Source organism: Sapajus apella, unplaced genomic scaffold (assembly GCF_009761245.1).
Source record: "Sapajus apella isolate SASKATOON/1434 unplaced genomic scaffold, GSC_monkey_1.0 scaffold12, whole genome shotgun sequence".
In the NCBI taxonomy this organism is placed as follows: Eukaryota; Metazoa; Chordata; class Mammalia; order Primates; family Cebidae; genus Sapajus; species Sapajus apella.
In genome coordinates this window covers 26,612,943-26,626,112 of record NW_022436952.1, presented here as the reverse complement: position 1 = coordinate 26,626,112, position 13,170 = coordinate 26,612,943, and the positions used below count along the sequence as shown (strand labels likewise).

At 51.0% G+C, this 13,170-nt stretch overlaps 2 long non-coding RNA genes and 1 pseudogene across 2 annotated transcripts; 1 reads left to right on the top strand and 2 right to left on the bottom strand.

The window, feature by feature from the left end:
• Window positions 1-608: 608 nt before the first annotated feature.
• On the bottom strand, window positions 609-4,483 carry LOC116553269. Its single transcript, XR_004269683.1, has 2 exons — window positions 3,106-4,483; window positions 609-1,546 (listed from the first exon to the last, which is right to left on the bottom strand). It is a non-coding gene; the product is annotated as an uncharacterized LOC116553269 (long non-coding RNA).
• Window positions 4,484-7,757: 3,274 nt separating this feature from the next.
• LOC116553584 lies at window positions 7,758-7,855 on the bottom strand (annotated as a pseudogene).
• A 1,038-nt stretch (window positions 7,856-8,893) lies between these two features.
• Window positions 8,894-11,031, top strand: LOC116553268. The gene is made up of 2 exons (XR_004269682.1): window positions 8,894-9,136; window positions 10,719-11,031. It is a non-coding gene; the product is annotated as an uncharacterized LOC116553268 (long non-coding RNA).
• The last annotated feature ends 2,139 nt before the right edge of the window (window positions 11,032-13,170 follow it).

Sequence of the window (13,170 nt, the reverse complement as noted above, 5' to 3'; positions counted from 1 at the left end):
TGAGCCCAGATCCCTGGGGCATGGTGGCTGCCCTTATCACATTCCCTGACTCCCCATCTTAGGACCCAAGGCTGACCCCCTTCAGGATCTGCCGCTGTGTTACAGGAAAGGGGACCCGATCCAGACCCGAAGGGAGGGTTCTTGGATCTCATGCAAGAAACAACTCGGGGAGTCCAAAAAGTAAAAGCACATTTTTTTGATTGTTTTTTTTTTTTTTTGAGATGGACTCTCACTGTGTTGCCTAGGCCAGACAGAGGTCAGTGGTGTGATCTTGGCTCACTACAACCTACGCCTCTCAGGTTCAAGTGATTTTCCTGCTTCAGCCCCCTGAGTAGCTGGGATCACAGGTGTTCGCCACCACACCTGGCTAACTTTTGTATTTTTAGTACAGACGGGGTTTCACCATGTTGGCCAGGCCGATCTCGAACTCTTGACCTCAGGTGATCCGCCTGCCTCAGCCTCCCAAAGTGCTGGGATTACAGGTGTGAGCCACAGAGCAAGTTTCTTCTTTCCTAAAAAAGCAAGTTTTTTAGGAAAGCAAAGATAGAATGGTTACTCCATAGAGCAGCCCAGAGGGTGCTGGTGCCCATCTTTACGGTTATTTCTCCATGACATGCTGAATGAGGGGTAGACTATTCATGACACCCCTTTTTTAGATCACATAGGGCAACTTTCTGATGTTGCCATGGCATTTGTAAATTGTCATGGCGCTGGTGGCAATGTAGCAGTGAGGACGGCCAGAGGTCACTCTCCTGGCCATCTTGGTTTTGGGGGGTTTTGGACTGGCTTTTTTACTGCAGCCTGTTTTTATCAGTGAAATCTCTGTGACCTGTATCCTGTACTGACCTCCTCTTTCATCCTGTGACTTAGAATGCCTTCACTGTCTGGGAATGCAGCCCAGTAGGTCTCAGCCACTTTTACCCAGCTCCTATTCAAGGCGGAGGTGCTGTGGTTCACATGCCTCTGGCAGCTGGGCTCCTCCAGATCTCCTGACGTTCTGTCCTGTCCCCAGCTCCTGGGCCCCTCCGCCCTCACCGCCATCGCTGTCTTCCTGAGCCTCTTCCCTCTGAATTTCTTCATCACCAAGAAGAGGAATCACTGTCAGGTTCAGCTTTTGGGAAAGGGACAGACCAGGCAGGAAGTGGGGAGGAAGACACAGGCCCTGGTGTGGGCGATGGGGAGGGGAGAGCTGGGTGGGAGCCGGCGGGTCTGGGTTTGTTCTTGTCTCTGTGAGTTGCCCATTGTGCAGACTTGTCCCGCTCCTTCCCCATCGCAGTGGACACGGCTCCTCCCTCCAGTGTTCAGGCCTCAGGCAGTTCCCTCAGGCTGACAGAAGAGAGAGCATTGTCAGTTCAATGCCTTTTTCTCCTGTACCCCATCTGTCAGCAGATTTGCGTGGTGTCACCTTGAAGATGCACCCTAGCCTGGGTAACAAGAGTGAAACTCCGTCTCAAAAAAAAAAAAAAAAAAATGCATCCAGCAGCAAGGCCCTGGCTTGCTCCCTGCTTCTGCCCACAGCCTCTCTCCACGCCCAGCCACAGGAGACCTGTGTGAGGCGAATCCATTGCACCCTCCTCTGCTCAGACCCACAGCGGCCCCATTTTCCTCGCTCTGAGCCAAAGGCCCCACAGTGGCCCACTAGGCCCATCCTGAGCTGCCTCATTGCCTCCAGCCTCACCTTCCACCCATCTCCCTCCCTTCCCCACCTACCCCCTTCCCCATCCTCACACCTGACATGTTCACACATCTCTCTAGGCATCTGCTTTAGCTGTTCCCTCTGCCTGGGCCACCCTCCCTCCAGAAGACCCTTGTCCCCTCCAGCACTCCCTGCAGTCAGGGCCGCCTCCCTCACCACCGTCCAGCAAGAACACAGCCCGCCCACCCCTCTCCTCCCAGCAACTCCCTTCCTTGGCCTGTCCTGGGTTCGTTTTTGCTTTTCCCCAGCACTTCCCACTTCCTAAAGAGCCCTGCAGGAAGCGCCCGGCAGGGGCCGATGGCCTCATGGCCTCACTCTCCTTAGACTGGAAGATCCACAGCAGTATGGGCCACTCACTGGGCAGACTCAGTATCTAGTTAGCGCTCAGCACGCAGAAGGTGCTGGATAAGTGAGAACTACGGAAGAAAGGAGGGAGGGGAGAAAGAAGGGAGGGAGGGGAGGAGTGAAAGGGAGGGAAGGAAAGATAGGAAGGGGGAGGACAGATGGAAGGAAAGAGGGAGGGAAGGAAGAAAGGAAGGGAGGGAAGGAAAAAAGGGCAGAAAGAAAGGGCAGGAGAGCAGAAGAAAGGAGTAGGGAAGAAAGAAAAGAAAGGAGGGAGAGAGGGAGGGAGGGAAGGGGGATGGAGGGAAGGAACTTATTTCCTCTCTAGGCCCAGCTGTCCCAATGTCCATCTGTCACTTGGACTGTTTCTCCAGCCTCCTGTGTGGCCTCCTCTGGGCATGGTGGCTCACGTCTGTAATCCCAGCACTTTGGGAGGTCGAGGCAGGCGGATCACCTGAGGTAAGGAGTCCAAAACCAGCCTGGCCAACATGGCAAAATGCTCTATTAAAAAATACAAAGATTAACTGAGCATCATGGCAGGCACCTATAATCCCAGCTACTCCAGAATCTCAGGCAGGAGAATCACTTGAACATGGGAGGCGGAGGTTACAGTGAGCTGAGATCACGCCACTGCACTCGAGCCTCGTAACAGAGCAAGACTCCATCCCAAAAAATAACAAAAAACCTTCTCCAGGCACCTGCCTTCTGATGATGCCCCCTACCCTAAAGTGCCAAGTGACCCTGCCCACGCACTCCTCTGGCCACACTGAGTGTCCTCTGAGTCGTGCTGCTCCCTCTGCCTGGGTTTTTGCAGCCCCCTGTCTCAAAGCCTCCCCTCCCTCTTCCCGGCTCCATCCCCCCATCCTCTGCCTGCCCAGCATCCACCTCCTGGTCATTTAACATGTAGCTCAAGGTGTAATCCCAGCACTTTAGGAGGCCAAGGGCAGAGGATCACTTGAGCCCAAGAGCTTGAGGCCAGTCTAGGCAACACAGTGAGACCCCCCCCCCCCCAACCCCACCAAAAATGTAAAAGGAAGAAAAAAAGATGTAGCTCAGGCATTACCCACCTCCAGGTAGCCTTCCTGATGACACCATACCCAGGTGGGCTCAGGGGCAGCCTCTGTTCTCTGGGCATCAGAAGCTGCCTCCCCAGGGCAGTGGCACCGGGTCAGCTCCTGCAGGGGTCCAAGCACAGGATGATGGTGGATGGATCAGGACTGGGGGTCAGAGATGTGGAGAGGCAGACAGCTTTGGGACGCACTTGGTGAGATCAGTGGGATTTGCTGCAGGGTGACTGTCAGGGTGCAGGGGAGAATTCTGGACCGGCTGTGTCTTCATCTCTCTCTTCCCTCCAATCCCAGGAGAGCAAATGAGGCGGAAGGACTTGCGGGGCCTGCTCACCAGCTCCATCCTCAGGAACTCAAGGACCATCAAGTTCCATGGCTGGGAGGGAGCCATTCTGGACAGAGTCCTGGGCATCCGAGGCTAGGATCTGGGCGCCTTGCGGACCTCTGGCCTCCCTTTCTCCGTGTCTCTGGTGTCCTTCCAAGCATCTACATTTCTGGTGATGTCACTCGTCTCTATACTGAGCAGGACTGGGGATGGAGTGTGGGGGTCGGGGGGGGGGTGTGAGGTAGGTGGAACCTCCCAGATCCTATCACCCTGTCCGTCAAAACCCACACATTCTGGATCCTGTTCTGTTGGGGTTCCTGCTGTCTTCTGTGTGAACGAATTAATCACATGATTCTGGTAAAGGTGGCAGCGGCTGATGAGGTCTGCTGTTCTAAGAGTTCCAGGCTTCTACTGATGTGGGGAGGAGGGTTCAGGTGCAGGTGGGCTGCAGAGGTAGAATCCGGGGTCTGAGTAGCTTCCCTGCTGCTGGCCAGCAGATGTCCACAGCCACCCTGTCACTGACGTGATCCTTGTCCTGCCATTCTGTAATTTATTTCTGATGGCTGTCAGAACAATCTTCCTAAAGCACAGCTTTTGGAAGAATTTAAAAACGTTGATACCTAGGCCAGGTGCAGTGACTCACACCTGCCATGCCAGCTCTTGGGGAGGCTGAGGTGGCTTGAACCAGGTGGCGGAGTTTGCAGTGAGCCGAGATTGTGCCACTTCACTCCAGCCTGGGCGACAGAGCAAGACTTTGTCTCAAAAACGAAACAAAACAAAACAAAAGGACCACAAATGGCACCAACACCCAGAGCCTTCCCATGTTGCTCTCCCCAGGAGTCCCCGGGCTCAGCCCTCATGTCTATCACCTTCACAGAGAGGCCTTTCCTGACCACCTTCTCCATCACCACAGCATCCCTGCTCGTGCTAGTGCACTCTACCCCTGCACCTGATTTCTCTTTACTTTTTTATTTTTGAAGAGAGAGTCTTGCTCTGTTCCCCAGACTGGAGTGCAGTGGTGCAATGTTGGCTCACTGCAACCTCCACCTCCCAAGTTCAAGCAATCCTCCCACCTCAGCCTCCCGAGTAGCTAGGATTACAGGCAGGTGCCACAACACCTGGCTCTTTTTTTTTTTTTTTTTGTACTTTTAGGAGAGATGGCATTTCACCATGTTGGCCAGGCTGGTCTTGAACTCCTAACCTCAAGGGATCCATCCACCTCAGCCTCCCAAAGTGCTGGGATTACAGGTGTGAGCCACTGCACCTGGCCACACCTGCTTTAGTATTTATTCTTCATAGCTTTCCACCTGATGTGCTGTCTGTGTTAATGGTTTGTTTATGGATCGCCTGTCTCTTTCTCCCTCATTAGAATGACGGATCCATTAAGAGGGCAGCAACTTTGTTTTCCTCATTGCTGTTTCCCCAGAGCCTGGAACCCCACCGGATATATGATAACCAGGCAGTAGTTATTAGTGGAATGAATGAACGAACGTAAGAATGAATGAATGGCCGCATGCTGTGGCTCACGCCTGTAATCCCAGCACTTTGGGAGGCCGAGGTGGGTGGACTGCTTGAGGTCAGGAGTTCGAGACCTGCCTGGACAACATAGTGAAACCCCATCTCTACTAAAAACACAAAAGTTAGGTAGGAATGGTGGCACACGCCTGTAATACAGCTACTTGGGAGGCTGAGGCAGGAGAATTGCCTGCACCCAGGAGGTGGAGGTTGCAGTGAGTCCAGATTGCGCCACTGCACTCTAGCCTGGCAGAAAGAGAGAGACTGTCTTGGAAATAAATAAAAATAATTAAAAAAAAAAAAAAAAGAATGAAAGAGAAGGCCTAGATAGAAGGAATAAGTTACGGTAATCAATAGTGCACAAGGGAAAATACAGTGAATGAGAATTTATTTGAATATTTCAAGATAGCTAGAAGGATTTTCGTGTTCCCAAAACAGAAGATAAATATTTGAGGTGATGATTGTCTCAGTTCCCCTGATTTGCTCATCACATATCATCTACAGCTGGGGTCCCCAACCCTCCTGGCCACAGATCAGTACCAGTCTGTAGCCTGTTTTTTTCTTTTTGTTTTTTTGAGACAGTCTCACTCTGTGCAGTGGTGTGATCTCAGGTCAATGTAACCTCCACCTGCGAGGTTCAGGCAATTCTCCTGCCTCAGCCTCCTGAGTAGGTGGGATTACAGGCATGTACCACCACACCTGGCTAAATTTTGTATTTTTAGTAGAAACAGGGTTTCACCATGTTGGCCAGGCTTGTCCCGAACCCCTTACTTCAGGTGATTCGTCCTCCTCATTCTCCCAAAGTGCTGGGATTACAAGTGTGAGCCATCACACCCAGCCTTTTTTTTTTTTGACACGGAGTTTCACTCTTGTTGCCCAGGCTGGAATGCAATGGCGTGATCTTGGCTCACTGCAACCTCCATCTCCCAGATTGAAGCTACTTTCCTGCCTCAGACTCCCAAGTAGCTGGGATTACAGCTATAAGCCACCACGCCAGGCTAATTTTTGTATTTCTAGTACAGACAGGGTGTCTCTATGTTGGTCAGGTTGGTCTTGAACTCCCGACCACAGGTGATCCACCTGCCTCAATCTCCCAAAGTGCTGGGATTATAAGCATGAGCCACCGTGCCTGGCTCACCTGTTAGGAACTGGGCAGGCAGCACAGCAGGTGAGCAGCGGGTGGGTGAGGGAGGCTTCATCTGTGTTCACACCTGCGCTCCACCTCCTGTCAGATCAGTGGTGGTGTTAGAGTCTCATAGGAATTCAAGCCCTACTGTGAACAGCACATGTGAGGGAACTGGGCTGTGTGCTCCATATGAGAATTTAATGCCTGTTGATCTGTCACTGTCTCCTGTCACCCCCAGAAAGGACCATCTACTTTCAGGAAAACAAGCTCAGGGCTCCCACTGATTCTACATTAAGGTGAGTGGAGGAAGTATTTCAATACATATTACAATGTAATAATAATAGAAGTAGGCCGGGCTCAGTGGCTCACACTGTAATCCCAGCATTTTGGGAGGCTGAGGCAGGCGGATCACCTGAGGTTGGGAGTTAAAGACCAGCCTGGCCAACATGGTGAAACCCCGTCTCTACTAAAAGTACAAAAACTAGCCAGGCATGGTGGCAGGAACCTGTAATCCCAGCTGCTTGGGAAGCTGAGGCAGGAGCAGAGGTTGCAGTGAGCCAAGATTACAGAATTTTGGGAGGCTTAAGTGGGCGGATCACCTAAAGTCAGCAGTTCCAGACCAGCCTGGCCCAGTGGTAAAACCCCATGTCTAATAAAAATACAAAAATTAGCTGGGTATGGTGGTAGGCACCTATAATCCGAGCTACTTGGGAGGCTGAGGCAAAAGAATTGCTTGAACCCAGGAGGGGGAGGTTGCAGTGAGCTGAGATCATGTCCCTGCACTCCAGCCTGGGTGATAGAGCAAGATTCTGTCTCAAAAAAAAAAAAAAAAAAAAAAAAGGCAAGCCAGTTACAATGGCTTATACCTGTAATCCCAGAACTTTGGGAGGCCAAGGTCGGAAGATCATTTGAGGCTAGGAGTTCCAAGTAAACCTGGGCAACGTAGCAAGACCCCATCTCTACAAAACATTTTTAAAAAATTAGCCAGGCACATTGGCATGTGCCTGTAGTCTCAGCTACTCAGGAGGCTGAGGCAAGAGGATTGCTGGAGCCCAGGAGGTGGAGGCTACAGTGAGCCATGCTTGTGCCACTGCACTCCAGCCTGGGTGACAGAGTGAGACCCTGTCTCTCAGAAAAAGAATTCAGAGTAGAGAAAGGTATAAATTGTAAGTTCAAGTATACCATGTCCCAAATTTCCTGCAGAAGTGTTGATGCACACCCCAAGAAATCTGCATTCATTTCCCAGCGCTGCCTTAACAAAGTGCCCTAAATGTTGTGGCTTTAACCACAGAGCTTTATTCTCACAGTTCTGGAGGCCAGGAGTCTGAAATCAAGGGATTTTTTATTGTTTGTTTTTCCTGTGAAGGCTGTGAGGGTCTGTCCCAGGTCTCGTTCCTGGACTCTCAGAGCCTCCAGTCTTCTGTCTCTGTATTGACATTGTCTTCCCTCTGTAGGTGTCTTTGTCCACACGTCCCTTTTTATAAGAACACCGGGATTAGGATGCACCCTCATTACCTCAGCTTAGCTTGATCACATGTGAAGAGCCTATTTCCAAATAAGGTCGCATCCACAGACCCTGCGGCGTAGGGCTTCAGCATCTTTCAGAGAGACACAGGACAATGCATAACACTATAGATTTGCAAATATATTTAGTTTGAGTTTCTGGGTTTTACTTTTTCTTTTTTGCATCAGATGGGTGATGTGATGATATCGTAACAAGTTTTGAGGAAAGCACATATCCTACAATAGCATGAAAACCCAATAGTCATGCTTGCGATTTGGTTTTTTAATTTTAATTTTAGTTTTTCTTGAGGCAGGGTCTTGCTCTGTTACTCAGGCTGGAGGGCAGTGGTGCAAACATGGCTCACTGCAGCCTCGACTTCCTGGGCTCCAGTGATCTTCCCACCTCAGCCTCCCAAAGTGCTAGGATTACAGGAATGAGCCACCACGCCCAGCTCTTTCCTATTTTTCGTTTGTACCTTGCTTTTTTTTTACTCAAAATACACCTTTGCAGCTGGGCTTGCTGGCTCAGGCCTGTAATCCTCAGCACTATGGGAGGCGGAGGCAGGTGGATCGCTTGAGGTCAAGAGTTCAAGACCACCCTGGCCAACATGGTGTAACGCCTTCTCTACTAAAAATACAAAAATGAGCTGGGCGTGGTGGTGCGTGTGTGTAATCCCAGTGACTTGGGAAGCTGAGAAAGGAGAAGCACTTGAACCCTGGAGGCAGAGGTTGCAGTGAGCGAAGTTCATACTACTGTACTTCAGACTGGGTGGTGGAGCGAGACTCTGACCAAAAAAAAAAAAAAAAAAAAGAAAGATACATACACACACACACACCCCTTGGCAATCTTTTTATATATCAGCATTTGCTGGTACAATTTAAATTCTGTTGTAGATTTCATTTAGATTAATACAATCTAAATACTATTCTATTAAGTTCTACAACTAAAAAAATAGGCAATGCATTTAAATGATTCAAAGTTCAAAAGCTATGAAAGAGCATAGAACTGAGTCTCCCATATGGCAGCCAGTGGCATACGTGCTTATTGAAATCTAAGTGAGGCCGGGTATGGTGACTCATGCCTATAATCCCAGCACTGTGGGAGGCCGAGTCAGGTGGCTCGGCTGAGGTGAGGAGTTTGAGACCAGCCTGACCAACACAGTGAAACCCCATCTCTACTAAAAACACAAAAAGTAGCCAGATGTGGTGGTGAGCCCCTGTAACCCCATCTACTTGGGAAGCTGAGGCAGGAGAACTGCTTGAACCTGGGGGACAGAGGTTGTGGTGAGCCAAGATCACACAACTTCACTCCAGCCTGGGCAACAGAGCGAGACTCCATCTCAAAAAAGAGATCATGTGACACCAAGGTTTTTTCAGGGCTAGAGTGACCTGCAACCACCCATGGTCGGCAGCGCTGAGTGGTTCCTGGCGCAGCTGGAGATGAAACTGGTGACGGGGGCAGCCCTGTCATCTTTACAGGGAACCTCACAGGGCAGGCAGGCAGCAAGCTGGCCTCTCTGCATCGCTGAGCCATCTGCTGAGTGACCAGGCCCACGTGACAGGTAGGAGATGAGACCCCTTGTGCCCTGTCTTCTCTGTGGCCAGGCCAGGGTGTGGGCCAGATGCCTCCTGATGGTCCTCATCACCCCAGCCTCTCAATATCAACATCCCATCTAAGGACAGACGCAGGCTCAGCGTGAGCCCCCAGAACCTCCCAAAACCTCCAACTGCCCCCACAAACCTTCAAATAGCAGCTTTTGGGCTGTTTTTATTCTCACCCACGATAAGAAACACATGTAACATTTTGACCTAAAATATGCTGGGCATTTAAAACACACACACACACAGGCTGAGGAGGTGCTGGCCCTGTGCCAGAGCCGGGGTGGTAGCACCTCAGTGTGCCACTTATGGGTTCTTAACGATTCCAAGGTAAGGACAGGCGCTGGGGCTGGGGGCACTTGGAGCGGTGGCTGTTGACCACCTCATGTGGGTGTTTGGGAGTCATAACAGCTGGCCCATTTCCACCTGTGTGTTCTGGATGACCTTCAGTGTTGCAGAAGCAGAAGCTTCAGAAGGTGACAACCCATGATGTGTGGTTAATTCTTGTCATCTGTCCTATTTGTTTCATTCTACTTTATTTATTTGAGACAGAGTCACACTGTTGCTGGGACTGGATGCAGTGGTGCAATCTTGGCTCACTGCAGCCTCTGCCTCCTGGGTTTAAGCGATTCTCCTTCCTCAGCCTCCTGAGTAGCTGGGATTACAGGTGCCCGCCACCATACCTTGTTACTTTTGTTTTATATTTTTAGTAGAGACAGGGTTTCACTATGTTGGCCAGGTTGGTCTTGAACTCCTGACCTCAGGAAATCTGCCTGCCTTGGCATGCTGGAATTATAGGCATGAGCCACTGTGCCTGGCCTCATTCTACTTTATTTATTTATTTATTTTTTTCTTTGAGACGGAGTTTCGCTCTTGTTACCCAGGCTGGAGTGCAATGGCGCGATCTCGGCTCACCGCAACCTCCACCTCCTGGGTTCAGGCAATTCTCCTGCCTCAGCCTCCCGAGTAGCTGGGATTACAGGCACGTGCCACCACGCCCAGCTAATTTTTTGTATTTTTAGTAGAGACGGGGTTTCACCATGTTGACCAGGATGGTCTCGATCTCTTGACCTCGTGATCCACCCGCCTCGGCCTCCCAAAGTGCTGGGATTACAGGCTTGACACCCGCCCGGCCCTTCATTCTACTTTATTTTTGGGCCAAGCACAGTGTCCCACGCCTATAATCCCAGCACTTTGGGAAGTCAAAGCAGGAGGATTGCTTGAGCCCAGGAGTTCAAGATCAGCCTGGGCAACATAGTGAGACCACTGTTTCTACAAAAAAAAAAAAAAAAAAAAAGCCAATGTGGTGGCACGTCTGTAGTACCAGCTACTTGGGAGGATCGATTGAATCTGGGAGGTCAAGGCTGTAGTGAGCCGTGATCAGGCCTGTCTGTGGCCTGTTGTGCAGGGCACAGGTGTTGGTTCTTCAAGGAGCCCCCAACCCCAAGGTCCCTGGGGTATTTCTGAGTCCCCCCTTTGCCTGGGGCTGAGGGTGTTGGTCTCTGGGGCCTGACCCTTTCACCTGCCTGCTCTCTGTCCCTGCAGCACTGCTGGAAAGGAAGGAGGAGGATGGACGGTGCGTGGCCGCCCTGGGTGCCGAGCTCTTCGTGCCAGGGCTGGCAGGGCTGTGTGCCCTTGGCTTGCTGCAGCAGTGGGGCTGGCTCTGGACCAACTCCCTGAGGATCCAGTACAGCCTCCTGGGTAAGGCATCGCATGCCTGGCTGAGGGGCAGGTGGAGGTGGCAGGGCCTGTCCTGTTTCCTGTGGCTGTGGCTCTGCGAGCTAAGATAATGCTGTCACCACAGGATTTTCCATTAGTCATTCTGTGGGCTCTGAGTAGGACTTAGTACCTGCTCATTAAAAAAAGGGTGTGTCTGTTGAGGGGACATTCATCCATCTCTTAAGACCTCCCCATGGACAGGTTCTAACAGAGTGACAGGTGAAGCAGGGCACAGGGCTGAGGGACACAGCTGAGGCCAGGCTGGGCTGGGCCCTCCTACTCTTGGAGCCCTGGTAGAGGGCTGGCTGGCAGAGAAGGACAGGGGTCTCTTGATTGATCCTCACAGCTCAGCAAAGCAGCCAGCACACGGTGCAGCACCAACCAGAGGCTGCAGACAGAGAACAGCTCAGACGGCGCCTACAGGCTGGAGATGGGCCATGAGCTCCACTGCACACAGATCCCGGCCTTCAGCCACAAGGTGGGTGCCCAGGCCAGGTGGGACGTCTAGAGAGAGCACCAGTCAGGCAAGTGGTGATCTGAGTACCCTGAGCTCATCCCCAAAGAGATGAACTTGCTCCCAATAGCACAGTCACATAGGAATGGATCCAGGGCTGGCACTTCAGCCTCAGGCTTATGTCTATTCATCCAGGGTTGCTTGAGGCCAGGAGGCAGAGATTGCAATGAGCCAAGGTGGTGCCACTGTACTCCAGCCTGGGCGAGAGTAAGATCTCGTCTCTAAAATAAACATGATAAATTAAAAAAAAAAAAAAAAAAAAAAAAGGCTGAGTACAGTGGCTCACGCTTGTAATCCCAGCACTTTGGGAGGCTTAGGTGGGCAGATCACGAGGTCAGGAGTTCGAGACCAGCCTGGCCAACATGGTGAAACCCCATGTCTACTAAAAATACAAAAATCAGCCGGGTGTAGTGGTGGGTGCCTGTAATCCCAGCTTCTTTGGAGGCTGAGGCAGGAGAACTGCTTGAACTCAGGTGAGCTAATGGAAGCACTGGGACAAGAGCAGCAACAAGAGGCATCTCTGTGTCAGCCAGACCTTCAAGAATGACTCCGGGCCCACCCTGAGCAATCACTTCATGGAGGTGAGCCTGGCCACTGCAGCAGAGCTGTGCCCCATGAGCCCAGCGTGGATGGTGGCAAAAAAGACATTTGTTTTCACAGATCCAGGGGCTGAAAGTCTGAGATCAGGTGCCAGGATGGTTGGGTTCCAGTGAGGACTCTTCCTCACCTGCACACGGCACAGTCCCCTTTCCTAGGTGTGTTCTCACTGAAGAGAGAAAGAACAAGCTCTCTGTGTCTCTTCATAAAAGCACGAATCCCATCAGATCAGGGCCCTGCCCTGATGACTTCATCTAATGCTGATTACCTCCCAAACGCCCTAGCTCCAGAAACTATTACATTCAGGGTTAAAGCGTCAACATATGAGGATTCTGGGGAGGCCCCAAACATTCAGCTTATAACAAGGTTCTTTTTGTGTTCCTGGATCTTACGCAGGTTACCATATTACATTTAGTCATTGTGTCTCCTTGGCTTCCTTTAGACTGTGGCAGTTTCTGAGACTTTCCTTTCTTTTTTGGTGACCTTGTCACCTTTAAGGACTACTGGTCACATATTTTGTAGAATGTCCCTCAAGTGGGATTTATCAAATGTGTTTCTCATGATACATCTGGGTTTATGGATGTCTGGGAGGAAAACCAAAAAGATGAAGTGTCCTTTTCATCACATCATACAAAGGGTGTGTACTTTCAATGTGACTGATCACTGTTGATGTGGATTTGGTCACCTGACTGAGATAGTGAAGCAGGATAATTTTCCTGACCCCTTTGCTGGTGGGATCTGGGGTGTGGGTGCTGGAAGTAGCTGGCCACTTAGGCGCTGGCAGGGGCAGACTCCACTCACTAGAACCCCCTGTGCTCAACCCGCTGTGGTAGGGAACATGGGGGTAAGTGTGTGCAGGAGCTGGGGTGAGTGCTTTTGGGTGCCAGGAGGAGCAAAACTCTGTGCAGGCCCTGAGGCCCCAGAAGGAGTGTTACAATCGGTGCTGTTTTAGCTTCACCACCCATGGACAGTTTAAGTGTTAACAGCTCAGTGGAAGGTAAGTGTGACAGTCTTTTACACCAGCCTGGAAGAGAAAGGGCTGTTGGAATATGAGAAAGGGTAGATATGAAAGATACTCCTTTAGACTGTGTTAAGTTTCAGATGCTGGCTAGACTTTGAAGTAGAAATGTGAAGAACACTGAAGATGTGAATCTGGAGTTCAGGGTA